The following is a 16,634-nucleotide window of genomic DNA, read 5'->3' as shown; positions in this document are numbered from 1 at the left end:
AAATCATAATTATATATATTTGCTTAGAAATCATAATCTTATGTAGCTATTTACATGAATATTTTATTCTAAACTAATTGTCTCATATACATTTTCTTAGTTCTTCTAAAGTACTCTTAGAATGTTTCTATAGTCATCCGGTGATTTAACCATGTATTCAATTGGTATATTATCATATGCTCATGGCATGATCATATATTAAGTCTTATGCATAATATGTCATAAATGATGGATTCATTTGCCAAGAAAATTGAATATAAATCATTTGATCTAGTTCAAACCTATGAGCTAGGTCCTCTTGAGTCTGGCTCAAAAAACAATGCCATGTGACAATACCAAGGTTCCTCCAAAGGAATTTTGTATCTTCATCCATTTCAAGATATTTTACATATACACATAAATATTTAAAACCTTTAACATTCATTTTATCTATCTCTATAGATTTTACATTCCAAGAATGTATCTAGTCCTTCATATGTCTTTCATTTTAGAAACACGTTTCGAGTCAAGGTGAAAACCTTTGGCATGGTTAGAATGTAATTTCTCATGATTAAGTATGTATCACTCATACAAGATTAGGAATGTCACTACGCTCCCACTAGTTCTTAGTAAACACACATGTTCCATTCATTATGATATAAAAGCATACCTTGTGGTTTCATATTTTAATGATGATTGCAACATTGAGATGCTTTCTTTATATCCACAAGTGGATCTTAAGATTTACACATTTTTTTAGGATAACATGGATTAAGAAAACCTCCATGCTAATCTATATAGATATCTTCTAGTAGATGTCTATTAAGAAAAGCGGTCTTTCTTGACATCTATTTGTTATATCTCATATTCATAATGTGAATCTATAGTAAACAATATCCTTGTTGATTTAATCATAGCTACTTGTGAAAAAATATTTAATCACAGTCAATGTCATGAGTATGATAAGAACCACAGTCAATGACATGAGTATGAGAATATCCTTTTATACAAGTCTTGCTTTAAATGTGTATAGTTATCAGTGTAATGTATTCTTTCTAGAAGAATCACTTACTACTTCTAGGCTTGCTATAGAGAGAAAGTTTAATAAAGAACATACTTGATTATCATACACGGATTACATCTCATGTTCATGCCTATAAGTCATTAATCAGATTCGAGATCTGACACAACATCTTGGTATTTGATGGATTTGCTAGAAAGCATCAATAAAAGCTCATCAATGAGAAATTCCACATTTCTCAAGTCATAGATGATTTTTACCACTAATGCGAACAATTAGTGTTTGTGAATAGCTATTATTTAAGTGTAACAATCCCTGTTAAAAACTAGTACCAATTGTAACTACATCAGGTGATGCTTCTTGAGCTGCTTCAAGTTCCATGTACCTCCCACTTGCTTTTTCATTAGAAGCTTACTTTCTACTAACTCATCTATCAAGGGAATAACATAAATTATTCTTGGTGGGTTTGTATATAATAATATAAGCCACATTTAGAGTATTATACAAATATGTATCTAGTAGATTTTGGGTTTAAAAGCTTTAGTCCAACATAGGCTTTAAATCCATAAAACATTTAATAAGATAGGGATGGAGCCTTTCCATACAAAACTTATGAATAAATGTTATATCTACTAATTAGTTGGTGTTTGTACTCAAGGTACAATCGATAGTGTTCTAGGTGTTAGCCCAAGGAAATAAAAGGAGGATATTTCTACCGATTAGAAAGTAAATCATATCAAGTAAGATTTAATCCATCCTTTATTATCATTAAGGCCTTAGATAGTTCTTTCCAGTTTGTATTTCAACTTTATATTTGAAACCTTCAACAAAGATTTCACAATTATGTTTTACCATGTAAAATATAATTTATAACTACTATAGTTGTTAATAAAGTTGATTTGCTATATTGTGTTAAATCTTAGGCATTTATTAGAAATGAAGTCATACACCATAGTGTATAGTTCCTTAATGATTTATTTTCCCTACTACTTAGTGAAAATATCATTATGAATCTTTTATATATAAATACGATTTACATATGTCAAAAAAAACTACATTATTTTCCTTCAAAGATCCATTTCTTGAAGTTGGAATATGTGAATATTATTTATATAACAAAGATAACAATGTCAAATGTGAGTTTGATTTAAAACAAGTTTAAGTCAAAAGTATTTTGCATATAGAACTTGTTATTTATAAAACATTGATATTTACTTAATAATTCTAATTAAGAGATCTAGTCTCATAAAATAATATTAATCATTTCTGAATATGATGGTGATCGTTATGAAAAACGATTTAAGTAAATAGTCAATCATTCATAAATTAAACTGAGACATATATTTAGGCAAGCTAAATTAAAACATGCATTGTTCCAAAACAAACATTGTTTCATATTACAAGTATATTAGGTTCCAATCATAATAAACTAGACTCCGAGAGTGTAGTTCCAACTTGATTGTGCTCAGCTAGTTACTCTTCTGTAAATATCCGCAAGCCATTTACAAATATTAGATTAACATTTAAGTACCAAGTACCAAAGTGCTATATGAAAAGTATGAGTTCTATCTAGTAGATACTGAAGTACTAGTCTCTTCCAGACTTTCTTTCCAGATAAGAGGTGCAGTTCCTCTTCTAGTGTCCAGTTTCTCCACAAAAGAAACAAGATCCATCTATGTGGGCCTTATTGGATATCTTGGGCTTAAATGTGTTTAGTCCATAAAACATGGGCCTCCTAGATTACACAAGGTGACTCTTTTGGGCCTTCAACTATTCCTAGTTTGATGTTAGAAACATCTTTAGCATCACATTGATGCCTTTACTAGGTATCATGTCCAGGATTATTGCACAAATCAAATAGTTTAGGACTTGGACCTTTAAGACATGAACCCATTCATTGAAGTTGTATCTACTGAATGTTATTGACAATTTCATGGTAATGAGAATGGATTATTTAACTACAAAATTTTAACGAAATTCATTGGGTATTCTCAATATTTAAACTCTTTAATAATTAATACCTTTTTGGTTTCCAAAAACATTAATTATCAAAGTCTAGGATTCAAGTTGCAAAACAAATAAATGGTTAGGTATCCTTTATCCCATCCATTTGAATTCAACCTAGTAGATATCGATTATCAATTATATCTTACTATATAATTCCTAGATTCATGGGATCCCTAATAACAAATTTAATGAGACATGTTTGATCCCATCAATGCATCGAAACTCTCTTGCTCAGGTATCCTTTATCACAAAAGATTTCCGATCAAATAGTCCAATTTGAAAAATATATGTAATTGGCCTATTACTTGGTTATAGAAATCGCGAAGACACCATGACCATCAAAATATAACACTAAGTGGTTGGGTATCATTTATCCCAGTAGTGCATACAAGAGATGTGTGAGTGTTCTTCAAAATGGATTGCATAGATTTGAGGTTTGTAAAAGGGTCTTTTGTATGTTTTATAATTCTAGTTTTAAAAACACATGATATCATGGTTATTGCATGCACATAATAAACCATGGTATCAATTTTGAAAAAGAAAATCACTTTTAAAGGTTCTATATAAAAAGCTAGTTTTTATATAATTTTAACACGATTCAATTTTAATAACCGGTATTAAGTTTGAGTGCATTTGAAACTTTTATATCTTTAATAAAACTTCCTTTTATTATTTATATATTTGGAGTTTGTATAAGTTATAAAAATCATCATTTTAAAACACGTTATTAACGTTTTATAAAACCAGATTTTATTTTAAACCAATAACTTGTTACATCTTATGTCCACATTATAAATTTTGAAAATCAAACTCATTGTGATATTTATTTTGTCTAAAATTATTTTAGCATGTGAAAAACTAATTTATCAACTACACATAATAATTGTATAAAATAAACAACACGAATATGCATAAAATTATATGTGCATAAACATAACCAACTAATGACATTTTTTGTGAGCCAACACAAAAAATGTCAAGTCCATTCCTAAACGGAGATTTTAAGGGACCAAAAATCTTCTTCTAATGTTGTTGTAGAAGCTCCCACTTGAGTAAACACCATTTGATTGCAAAAGATTTAAAGAACTTCTTAAAAGCTATAATTCAGCAACTGTCATTGAAAATCCTGCACACATTTTAACTTCGAAAATAGCTCTTTTGTCTTCAAAAATGGCTCCAACTTCATCTATTGTTACATTTTTCTACAAATAAATTAATTCTAGAAACTAATCTATTACTTACAAAACAAAACCAAGAAAACGAATCTATTTAATTTATTACATACCATATGAATAAAGAAAATTATTACAACTATTTTTATAAAACAACCAACACAACAACACAACAAACACAATGGTCCGTGGCTAGTTTATGCATATCATATATATATATATATATATATATATATATATATATATATATATATATATATATATATATATATATATATATATATATATATATATATATATAAACATACACATTAAACAACCTTTGTTTTTCTAAAAAAAATACTTTAAATGACAAAAGATTGATGAAAATTTTGTCACATAAAATAACAATCATAAAGTTGTCATAGAAAATATGTATGAACTTGTTTTTATAAAAAACCAAGTTATCCATATTCTCCAAAAACTACGATTTCCAAAAATCAAAAAATCTAACCAAACTTGCAAGGTGGCTCTTGATACCAATTGTTAGGTTTTTATTCATAAACTAGTTTCAAAAACATGATTTTTAGCAACGGAAGACTTGATGATTTTCGAATAACATAAACAAGTTAAACCCACCAAGGATCATCTTGCAAATTGTAGAAAGATTTAAACACAACCAAAGAAGAAGAAGAAAAAATAACAATCTAAGTAGTTCTTTGGATCCTCTTGGGAGGCTTGGAAGTTAATGAAGAATGATGAACTTTAGAGACACCAACAAGTTTTCAACTTGATTTAAGATGCTAGTCTTGTAAGAAAACTCTTAATCTCTTAAGCTTGAAGTTCATAACCAATATGAACTTCAAGAGAGAAAAAGCAAGCGAGTTAATCTTCCAAAGATGAACAAACTTGAGAGAGAACCATGCATGTCACGTTTTTTCTAGCCCCAAAATGAAAGCGGATGAAAGCCTTTCTTAAAAGCATATCTATTACACACAAGTCCTTAACTAGTTAAGCACTTATGTCCATAAAGCTAGTTTGTCTCCCATACCTTTAAGACAAGCCATGCTTTTGATTAGTTTAATAAAAATACAATGCTCTCCTTTTTCTTCCATGATTTCTAAAAAAAGAAAGCAAAGGAAGACAAAGCCTTTATATTTTATAAACTAAGTTTATAAAATATAAACCTTAACTTTTTGGTAAAAGACAAAAGAATTTATCTAGTCCAAAAAGTTGTGCATGACTTATTAATTCATACCATATGAATTATGTAATGTTACTTTCTAATGAAAATTAATATTTCCAGGAAATAAATAATTTCCAATTTAATTATAAGAGTTTATTGAATATTTATTAAATTCAATTTCTAATAAATAATCAATTGTATCAAGTTGTTGTTACTGTGACCTATTAGTATCATATGTTAATTAGCAATATCACTTTAATATGATTCTTGAGCATACTATATCTTTCACTTCAGAGGATCGTGGAAAAGCAAAGGTGTGATCGTGCACATCTTCCTGTTTTTATGTCGTTGGATCTCGGGATACTCTTATTATGATTATACTTTTGAACAATGGCCTTTTTGTAAACGCTTTATCATTAACGGGTTGTTTTTGAAAAATTTAAATTTCTATGATTTTTGGGATGTTACAAGTTAGTATCATAGCCCTGGTTTGAGAGATTTGGATGAGCATTCGTGTGAATCCAGACTCGAACTAAGGATTTGTAAAGTGTTCAAAATAATTTCTAAAATAAATTGCAAAATAGTTTTCAAAAGTTGTTTTCAAAAGTAACCAGAGAAGGGAGCGATGTGTACGATCAGCCGGAGCAGAAAGTATACCCCAGTTTACCAAAACTATTATTCGATTATGATGATTACGACAGAACTGCATGCTAGTGATAGGCTAGGGATATTCAGGAATTGCATGATAAAATGGTCAGATGTATGATTCCTGGTAGCCTAGGAAGACTTCTTGTATGGAATTGACATCATTACCATAGTTGCTTAGTGTGTGCATCATAATTGTACATAACTAAGATTATATAGCCTGAGAATGTTTGATTTGGCCTTACTTCCTCTTCCTTGTATAGTTGTGGTCATAGGGTAGAATAAAGTATTCGACTATCTATATGATGAGATGTTATGTATGATTAGCATGCATGAGCGGCTACATGGTTGGTGGAAGTTTCATGGGTGAGTATGTGTGAACACCCGACCAGATAAGGAATAATTAGCCACTCTCGGTATAATGAGGATAGTATGTATGTGTATTCTAGTTGAGTAATTGTTCGGGTGTTGTGATGATCTTTGAGACAAACACGGGTAGGTGTGGAAGGTAATATAGGACCATACTACTGAAACCATAGGACCTGTACGCGTAGCAAGGAAGTCACAAGCCCTGAGGGTTTAGTCTATCTGCGATAGGTTGGCGATATGAATTGTGACATTTTTGATATATTTTGGTTCATTTTTAGCATGGTGTCCATGAGAGGATCAAGATCTGGAGTGGGTGGCCAGGATAAGCCAGGATTGACTGATAATCAGATTCGGGAGACCATATCTATTAGTGGGGTTGCCGTTGTCCGGAGGTCTATGCCAAAGATTTTTGGGTCTATCAAGACCGTTATGATTGAGCTCTTTGATGATCGATATGCTTCTCTTTCTGAGGCTGTTGTTGATGTAGCTACCACAACTGTTTCCATGGCAGGGATTCGAGGGGAGAGATCCTTCCAGTACCGGGACATCGACAATACGAAGCCCTCGGAGTTTGATGGGGTCATGGACCCAATTGTGTTGTTAAGGTGGTTGTCTGATGTGGAGGGTTGTTTCTTCATATGTTCTTGCTCTGCTGACCAGAAGGTCAAGTACACGTGAACCTTCTCCGGTCAGGGGCGAAGGATTGGTGACTGGATCTTACACTCCTAAGCAGAGAGCTTATGTCACTTGGGAGCAGTTCTCGGAGATATTTTGCACTAGGTATGTTCCCTTGGTGGAGAGGGAGAGGTTGGATCAGGAGTATTTGTATCTGAGACAGGGGACTAAGATGGCGAAGGACATCACTAAAATGTTTACTGAGATGGCTCTTTTCTGCCCTGAGTTTTCTGCTTCTGAGCAGGATCAGATGACCCAGTACTTAAGCATGCTCAAGAAGGATATCTGCCAGTTCGTGTCCACCTAGCGTTATGGTACTCACGCTGAGCTTCAGGAGGCCGCGAGGAGGCGGTAGATTGAGATAGATCTCCAAGCAAGGGAGCTGAGGCAGGCTCATGTTCAGTCATAGCCTGCGATGAAGCGGTTCAAGCGCGCTGATTCGAGATACGGGGGATAGAGGGGAGATACTTGTGGAAAGTGCGGCAAGGTTCATGATGGTGTTTGTCGATCTTCATCTAGATGCCACAAATGTGGCAAGCAGGGGCATTATGCCAAGGATTATCATCAGCAGGCCCTAGTACCGAGCACCGGGATCTGTTACCACTGTGAGCAGGTTGGCCATATTAAGGCCAACTGTCCCTTGCTCACTGCGAGGCCGACGTAAGCTCTAGCACTGGCTACCTTTAGGATCACAGATGGGTGTCACGGTAGGGCGGAGTCCCCGAGGGCTCGAGGTCGTGTTTTCCAGCTCACTTCAGAGGAAGCCAGGGCGGCGCCGTATGTTGTTACTGGTATGTTCTAGTTAATATTTTTTTCAGTTATTTTATGGTATGCTTATGTTTATGATTATGCTAGGTACCTTCTTAGTGAATTCCTTGCCTATTCTTGTGCTTTCAACTCGGGTGCGAGTCTGTCCTTTGTATCTCAGTCTTTTAGTAGGGGTTTTGATATGACTCTTGGAGAGTTGGAGTGTCCGTTGTGGGTTTTTATCGCCAACGAACACGAAGTTTCTGCATCGAGCGTTTATTAGGGTTGTGTCTTGGAGGTTTTTGGGGTGCCTTATCTGATTCGTCTTATTTTTATCCCCATGGGGGATGTATGCATGATAGTAGGGATGGACTAGCTGAGCAAGTTTGGGGCTATGATTGACTGTGAGGTTCAGTGGGTGGTAGTTCGAACTCCAAGTGGGGGAGAGCTAGTTATTTTTGGATAGGGTACCAGGATTGGGTCAGCCTTTTGTTCTGCTACCAAGGCTCGGCAGTATATTCAGCATGGTTGTATGGGTTATCTTGCGTATGTGGTTGATACTCGGGCTGGGAAGCAGGCTTCGGTTTCAGATGTGCATGTTGTTAGAGAGATTGCTGATGTGTTCCCAGAGGAGTTACCCGGTGTGCCTCCCGAGAGGCAGGTTGAGTTCAGGATTGATTTGGTTCTGGGTGCAGCTCTGATTGACAAGACTTCGTACTGATTGGCACCACCATAGATTCAGGAGTTGTCCTTTCAGCTTCAGGATCTGTTGGGCAAGTAGTTTATTAGATCGAGTAGTTCGCCATGGGGAGCACCGATCTTGTTTGTCAAAAAGAAGGCTGCTTCACACCGAATGTGCATTGATTACTGGGAGTTGAACAAGTTGACGGTAAATAACCGTTATCCACTTTCACGGATTGATGACCTCTTCGATCAGTTGCAGGGAGCATCTTGGTTCTCCAAGATCGATTTGAGGTCAGGATATCATCAGATGAGGGTTAGGGAGGAGGATGTAGATAAGACCGCATTTTAGACTCGTTATGGTCATTACGAGTTCGTGGTGATGCCATTTGGGCTCACCAATGCGCCCGCGACATTTATGGATTTGATGAATCGGGTATGAAGGCCGATGCTTGATCGATCAGTCATTGTTTTCATTGATGATATCTTGGTGTATTCCAAGACCCAAGAGTAACATGAGGAGCACCTTCGAGAGCTTCTAGGAGTATTGAGCCGACAACGGCTTTATGCCAAGTTCTCGAAGTGTGAGTTTTGGTTAAGAGAGGTCCAATTCTTGGGACATCTCGTTAACCGAAGAGGGATTTTGGTCGACCCGGCTAAGATGGATGCGGTTATGCAATGGGAGGTTCCAAAATCCCCATATGAGATTAGGAGTTTCTTGAGATTAGCAGGGTACTATCAGAGATATATTCAGGATTTCTCTAAGATTGTGGTACCCCTCACTATTTTGACGAGGAAGGGCGTTGATTTTTGATGGGGCCTGAGCAGCAGGCTGCATTCGAGACTCTGAGACAGAAGTTGTGTGAGGCCCCAGTGTTGACCCACCCCGAGGGTGTTGCGGATTTTGTCAGGTATGGTGATGCATCCATCACTGGGTTGGGAGCGGTGCTTATGCAACGTAGGAGAGTCATTGCATATGCTTCTAGGCAGTTATAGCCGCACGAGGGTCGATATCTAACACGTGATTTAGAGTTAGGGGCAGTGGTGTTTTCCCTTAATATTTGGCAACATTATCTATATGGGGTTCGGTGTACCATCTACACAGACCACAAGAGTTTGAGATATCTTATGGATCAGTCAAACCTAAACATGAGACAACACAAATGGCTTGATGTAGTTAAGGATTATGACTGTGAGATTCTGTATCACCCGGCGAAAGTGAATGTGGCCGCTGATGCTTTGAGCTGCAAGATGGCTAGTTCTTCTATTGAGATCCTATGTATGAGGATTTTGATTGATTCTCCATTGTTAGATTTGATTAAGGAGACTCAGGTTGAGGGAGTCAAGAAGGAGAATTGGAAACAAGAGAGACTCTGGGGTGATATTTACAGGTTTACTACTGACAGTCGTGGATTATTGACCCAGTATGGTCGGGTTTGGGTGCCAAAATTTGGTGGGATCGGGCAGATGGTGTTGGAGGAGGCACACAAGTACAGATTTTTTATACGCCCTAGAGCCACCAAGATGTATCGGGATTTGAGACTTACTTATTGGTGGATGTGCATGAAGAGAGAGAGAGAGAGAGAGAGAGAGAGAGAGATCCTGGTATGTTGAGAGCTACTTGACCTGTCGGATGGTCAAGGCCGAGCATCAGAGACTGCATGGAAAGCTACAGCCATCGGAGGTTCCCATGTCGAAATGGGAACATATTAATATGGATTTCATCACTAAGCTACCTCGACCGGCTAAGGGATTCTACGCAATATGGGTTATAGTGGACCGTCTGACTAAGAGAACCCACTTTCTAGCCATTCAAGAGAGCTCTTCGACTGAGAAATTGGCCGATTTATATGTGCGAGAGATCATTGCTCGGCATGGTATTCCAGTGTCCATTGTATCTGATCGAGATGTTCGGTTCACATCTCGTTTTGGGAAGAAGTTCCACGAGAAACTGGGTATGAGGTTGCATCTTAGCATTGCTTATCATCCGCAAACGGACGGTCAGAGTGAGCATACTATTCAGATACTTGAGGACATGTTGAGAGATTGTGTCGTAGATTTCGGTGGGAGTTGGGACTCCTACCTTCCCTTAGCTGAGTTCTCGTATAACAACATCTATCACTCCAGTATCAGTGCACCACCTTTCGAGCTTCTCTATGGGAGGAAGTGTCGTACCCCAATTTGTTGGGGAGAGGTCGGTCACATGGTTATGGGAAGGACTAAAGTAGTCCTTCAGATGACAAATCATATTCAACAGATCAGACAGAGGCTGCAGACAGCTTAGAGTCGACAAAAGAGTTATGCTGACAAAGGTCGATATGAGTTGGAGTTCCAGGTCGGTGACATCGTTTTGTTGAAGGTATCGTCGTGGAAGGGTGTAATACGCTTCAGGAAGAGGGAAAAGTTGGGGCCCCGATATATTGGGCCCTTCCGAGTGATTTCCAGGGTTGGCAAGCTAGCGTACAGGCTGGATTTGCCTGAGGAGCTTAGTCAGGTCCACAACACCTTCCATATTTTGCAGCTTCGGAAGTGTGTAGCTGATGATTTGGTGGTTGTTCTTTTGGATGATGTTCAGGTTAATGATCGCATGAATTATATTGAGAGACCAATGGCGATCTTGGATCGGAAGACGAAGGCCTTACGCAACAACGTGGTGTCTTTGGTCAAAGTTTAGTAGCAGCATCAGAAAGGTTCTAAATAGACGTAGGAACCCGAGACGGATATGTGGGAGCATTACCCTGAGTTGTTCACAGCAGCGGACTTCGAGGATGAAGTCTAGTTTAAGTGGGGTAGAATTGTAACATTCAGTTCAGGTGAGAAATTTTCAAGTTTAAAAATTCAAAGGTTTTAACCTTACTCATGACGTGACGTATGTATATCACATCGAGAGGAGGTTAGTGCAATCGCGAACCATCTTTGGGCTCACGACATGCACATATGGCTCACGACGTGAGACCATCCTGATAAGAAACCCTAATTTTGGGGGTTTTGCTCCATATTTAAAGGATGTGAGGGCTAGGGTTAGCCCACCCTCAGCCTCCATCACCTCCTTGCACTCCCCTTTGAAACCCGAGCACCCATATTTGATCTAGAGCTTGTTTTTGGTGATTCTAGCTAAGGAGAAGAAGAGTAAGAGCATCTACTCCAACATTTCCGTATTCAAGTCTCTCCATCAAGCATTCTCACACCTTCTGGAGCTTTTGTGAGTTTCAAGTTCATTTCTTTATGAGTCCATAAGCTTAGATCTAGGTTTTTATGCTTAATCCTTCATATTCTAGATGATGTAGTGGTTGAAATCCATAAAGTTGCCAACTTTATGGATCTCTAGTGTCCCTTGAGTAGTATACATGCTAGATCTAGAATATGATTGAGTTTTAAGACTCTTGCATAAGATTTAGTGTCATTTCCTTTTTTGTGCCCTAATTAGTGTTTGGGACATACATGTCCAAAAAGCCACAATTTTCATGATGGTATGAAGTAAATAAGACACTATGGAGGATTTGGTTGCTTGGCCAAAAAAGGATTAAGAGTTTCATTAAGAACTTCTGATCAGAGCGTTTTCACGACGTAAGCACATGGGTGCCACGACATGAGGATGGTATTCCTCGACTATTTTAACTTATTAGGTGACAACATGACCATTAAGGGTCATGACGTGACTAGTAGATTGTGGGACTTTCAAGTGTGGATTGATTTTGACTTTGACCAGGTTTTGACCAAGTTTGACCTGAGGGTATTTTGGGTATTTTAAGTTGTGTTTGAGATTGGTCACTATTTGATAAATATGTGACCGGTAGAGCTAATATTCAGAGCAGTGTCCTGTACAACGATCTTTTCAGACTGAGAGGTGAGTTTTCCTCACTGTACTTATGGGTCGAAGGCTCTAATTTCGGCCCACTAGATTATATATTCGGGTATATAAGATGATGTTATGTTGGTTATATGATAGGTTGGTAGATCTGTATGATTACCTGTATTTGCTTGGTATGAGTTTATTTTTATTTGTTGTATATGTCAACATATTGGGGTTGGGTTGAGGTAGTTCTTCTTTGTGCTGAAGGCCAAGACACCCGGGGTAGTTCGGATAGGTTGCAGGCCTTGTGAGGTGGTCCATTCAGTCCGAAGGCCCGGAGAGCGGTCTAGAGAGGTTGTAGGCCCTGCGAGGCGGTCAACTCAGGCTGAAGGCTCATATTTGTTGTTGTTTGTTATGTTGTGTGGTGGTACTTTGGGGGAACTCACTAAGCTTTGGATTACGATTTATGTTTATAGTTTCTGGTACTTCAGAGCATCGTGGGAAAGAGAAGGTGTGATCGTGCACATCTTCTTGTTTTTATGACATTGGATCTTGGGATACTCTAATTATGATTATACGTTTGAACAATGGCCTTTTGTAAATGCTTTATGGTGAATGTGTTGTTTTTGAAAAATTTTAATTTAATGATTTTTGGGATATTACACCATCTTAATGGATAAAGTTGGAAACTTTATTCATTATAAAGCTATTTAGGATCTGGATCTGATGTTATGGGCCTTGTTCTGAAGAGATTAAACACTTAATGAAGATTTGGCTTTCTGACTAGAAGTCATGACGTGACTCAGGATGTATCACGATGTGATGGTGCCCATAATCACGATTGTTTTGTGCTTGCATCCTCACCACGTGACCAAGGTAGAATTGAGTATTTGACTAAGGATTGTTCTCAGCTTGGATTTAGGTAGCTTGGATTGGGTGTTCTGTTGTTGGGGTAGTTGTAGAGCTTCTGTTGAATTGAGTTGCCAATAACTCCTGGACTGTTAAAAGTCCATGGGACTGCTAATAGTCCTTAAGGTTGCTATAACCTGAGTGGTGTGCTGTTCATCCATAGGGCATGCTGTTAGCCCACTGGGACTGCTGATAGTCCCCACGGTTGTTGATAACCCATAGCTGATTGTTATGATGTGCTATATGAGATATTTTGGGGAACTCACTAAGCTTTGTGCTTACAATTGTGGATTAAATATTTTGCAGGTACTTATCGGATTGTGAAGGCATGACTGTACACACATATCATCAACTTTATTATTCGAGATTTCGCACTGCCTTCATTATAACTCTGATTTCTGAATAATGATTAATGAACAAATGATTTATCCTGAATCTAACTTTAATAAAAATGGATGTTATATTATGTTAAAAACGAAAAAATTTAGCTTGGGTTTTGGGGACGTTACACCCTTCTTGTATTTCAAATTAATTTAATCATTAATATAAAACCAGATAGACATACAGAGAGAGAGAGAGAGAGAGAGTGAGAGAGAGAGAGAGGGAGAGTGGGTGGGTGGGTATTTTTTATTTTTAAATAATTAAAAATATTAACATAAATATAAATAGATAAAAAAAATCGAAGGGGTATAATATTCTTTTTATATTGATAGGGGACCAAAACCAATAAAAATATCTAATTTTGGACCATTGGTGCACCACCAACCTTTTTGGACCAAAATCACAAATGTTTTCCAACTACAGGGACCATTTTTGTAATTTTGTCATATTAAAATAACTACATTATATATGTTGATAACACTAAAATCACCAACACCCTCTTCATGTCCCTTTTGAATAGAAGAATTTTGATGGCATAATGATTGTTAAATAACCAACAATGTACAAACATCAATGTGGTAGGCTGAAAAATACTAATTGTATTCCATCAGAGTGGATGATCTAATCGTAAACGTATGGTCTTAATTTCACCAAAATCCCATACTACAAATAGGTTTCAATCTTATGCCCAACCCGTAAAGATGAAGCATCAACATAGACATAAAAATTCTTGGGGGAATATTAGTAGTGTGATGGAGGATAACCGGATTTCTAATGGATCGTGTAAGTTTACTTTCCGAACTGATGTTTCCACCCTATGCCTGGTTTACAGGAAATCCAGTCTAGGATAATCCAAAAGGACACTTATGTATCTAGGCACAGAACCATAAGCCAAATCGCCGGAGAGTTCTGAGTTTTTTTTTCAAGAAAAAAAAAAGTTAAGAAAGGTCCTATAAGACTCAAAAGAGGACTCGTATATATGCATGACAGATTAGGGTTTTATCTTCTAAATTAGTTAGGAAAATCGTGAAATTAATGGCTTAATCAATAGTTTCCAAAACTGACAAGATTTGTCAATCTTCCCAACCATCGCCAGAGGCTCTGCCCTTTGGACCCCGCTAGGGGAACTGCCCCTAGGACCCTGCAAGGGGGCATGACCCCCTTGACCCCTGTCTTTTTATCGTACCGGCTTATACTTCGATCTTATATATGTATGCACTCCATATTCACCGAACATATAATATATAGTACAAATAATAAACCCCTTAGCTCACATGTTAGTTCCAATTATCCAAAATGTCTAGTGACATTAAAATCTCTTCTCTAATAAAAGACTTTTTTTTTGTCCACATGTCATCCTTTTACAATTATTTTTGCCACGTGGCACATTTTCCTGCATTCTACTTAACTTTTTCCCGCTCAAATCATGTCTTAATGTAATCGATAATATCCCTTAAAATCAGGAATTTTATTAAATACCTTATTTTATACCAAAAATGCCTCTAATCAATCATAACTGAAACGCCCTTAATCCCTAAAATTTTGCCACCGGTTTACAGCTTCTCTGTTGTACCAATATTTTCAGAATTTATTTATGTAAATAATAACTGAAATGCATATAATTTCCGATTGAATCCCAAAAAATCAGGGTCAAAATAAATCATATACATATGCTTAATCCGGTCTTCTGCCACAAATTTCAATCGTTGTTGTGCTTCTTCTCACCTACCCATACAGATTAATTCTGGTAGATCATAACTTCGAACACCCACCAAAACTAAGAAGAGTTGATAAAAAGAACATAAGGTTATTACTTTCTGCTTTATATAAATATGCTTATTTTGTTTCAGTTCGGATTTATTACTCAAATCCACTAGTCAATCCAACTGCAATGCTATTTCTTTATGTTTTTATTCATCTATTAAAAGATTTTTTTTTTCAGAAACTGTCCCGGTTAAATAACTTTACAAAAGTACCATGCTATTTAGTCATCTGTTTTTTATTGATGGTGAAATTACACATCATTGAAATTATGAATCCTTTTTTATATTTCATTTCTTTTTAAGAAGGATGTGTTTTACTCAAATATTCTTATTTTGTTAAAGTCTAATTAGCATATTATAACATCATACTTTTCTTATGTAAAACTCTTATAACAGAAATTTTAGATTTTTCATTCTTTTTACTCTAAGGATGGATGATCTGGTGCAATAAAAAGAATAATGGGGAAAAGGGAAATTTGATGGCTCTTACCAAATCCTCAACCATTCAATCCAAATACAATGCCATTTTTTATGTTTTTATTCATTTGTTTAAGTTTTTATTTTTTTCTGTTTTTTTACTTAAATTGACCATTTGGACATTTTGTCACATATATTGTGTTTAGCGATCGATTTTTGATTGATGGATGATCTGGTTCAATAAAAAGAATAAAGGGCAAAAAGGTCAAAACTATCGTCAGCATCACCAGGAGAACAGATTGAAGGTGAAGGTTGAAAAGTAATTGATTTTTACTTTTAAGTACAATTATGAGTTTTTATCTGTTGTTTTTTTTTTTTTTTTGACATTGTGGTCTGTTTGGTTCAAACATTTGATGACTTTTGGTGTTTTTAATGGTTTCTATGTGCTATAATCATGAAACATGTGGATTCATAATTTGGAGAAACATCCTCCATTGAGTTTGATGACTCTTACCAAATCCTCAATCATTCAATCCAAATACAATGTCATTTTTTATGTTTTTATTCATTTGTTTAAGTTTTTATTTTTTTTCTGTTTTTTACTTAAATTGACCATTTTTAACATTTTGTCACATATATTGTGTTTAGTGATCGATTTTTGATTGATGGATGATCTGGTTCAATAAAAAAAATAAAGGGCAAAAAGGTCAAAACTATCGTCAGCATCACCAAGAGAACATATTGAAGGTGAAGGTTGAAAAGTAATTGATTTTTACTTTTAAGTACAATTATGAGTTTTTTTTTTCTGTTGTTGTTTTTTTTTTTTTTTGACATTGTGGTCAGTTTGGTTTAAACATTTGATGACTTTTGGTGTTTTTAATGGTTTCTATGTGCTATAACCATGAAACAC

This window comes from Lactuca virosa, chromosome 8 (assembly GCF_052849685.1).
Source record: "Lactuca virosa cultivar CGN04683 chromosome 8, Lactuca_virosa_CGN04683_v6, whole genome shotgun sequence".
Taxonomy (NCBI): Eukaryota; Viridiplantae; Streptophyta; class Magnoliopsida; order Asterales; family Asteraceae; genus Lactuca; species Lactuca virosa.
Note: the sequence above shows the minus strand (reverse complement) of the source record.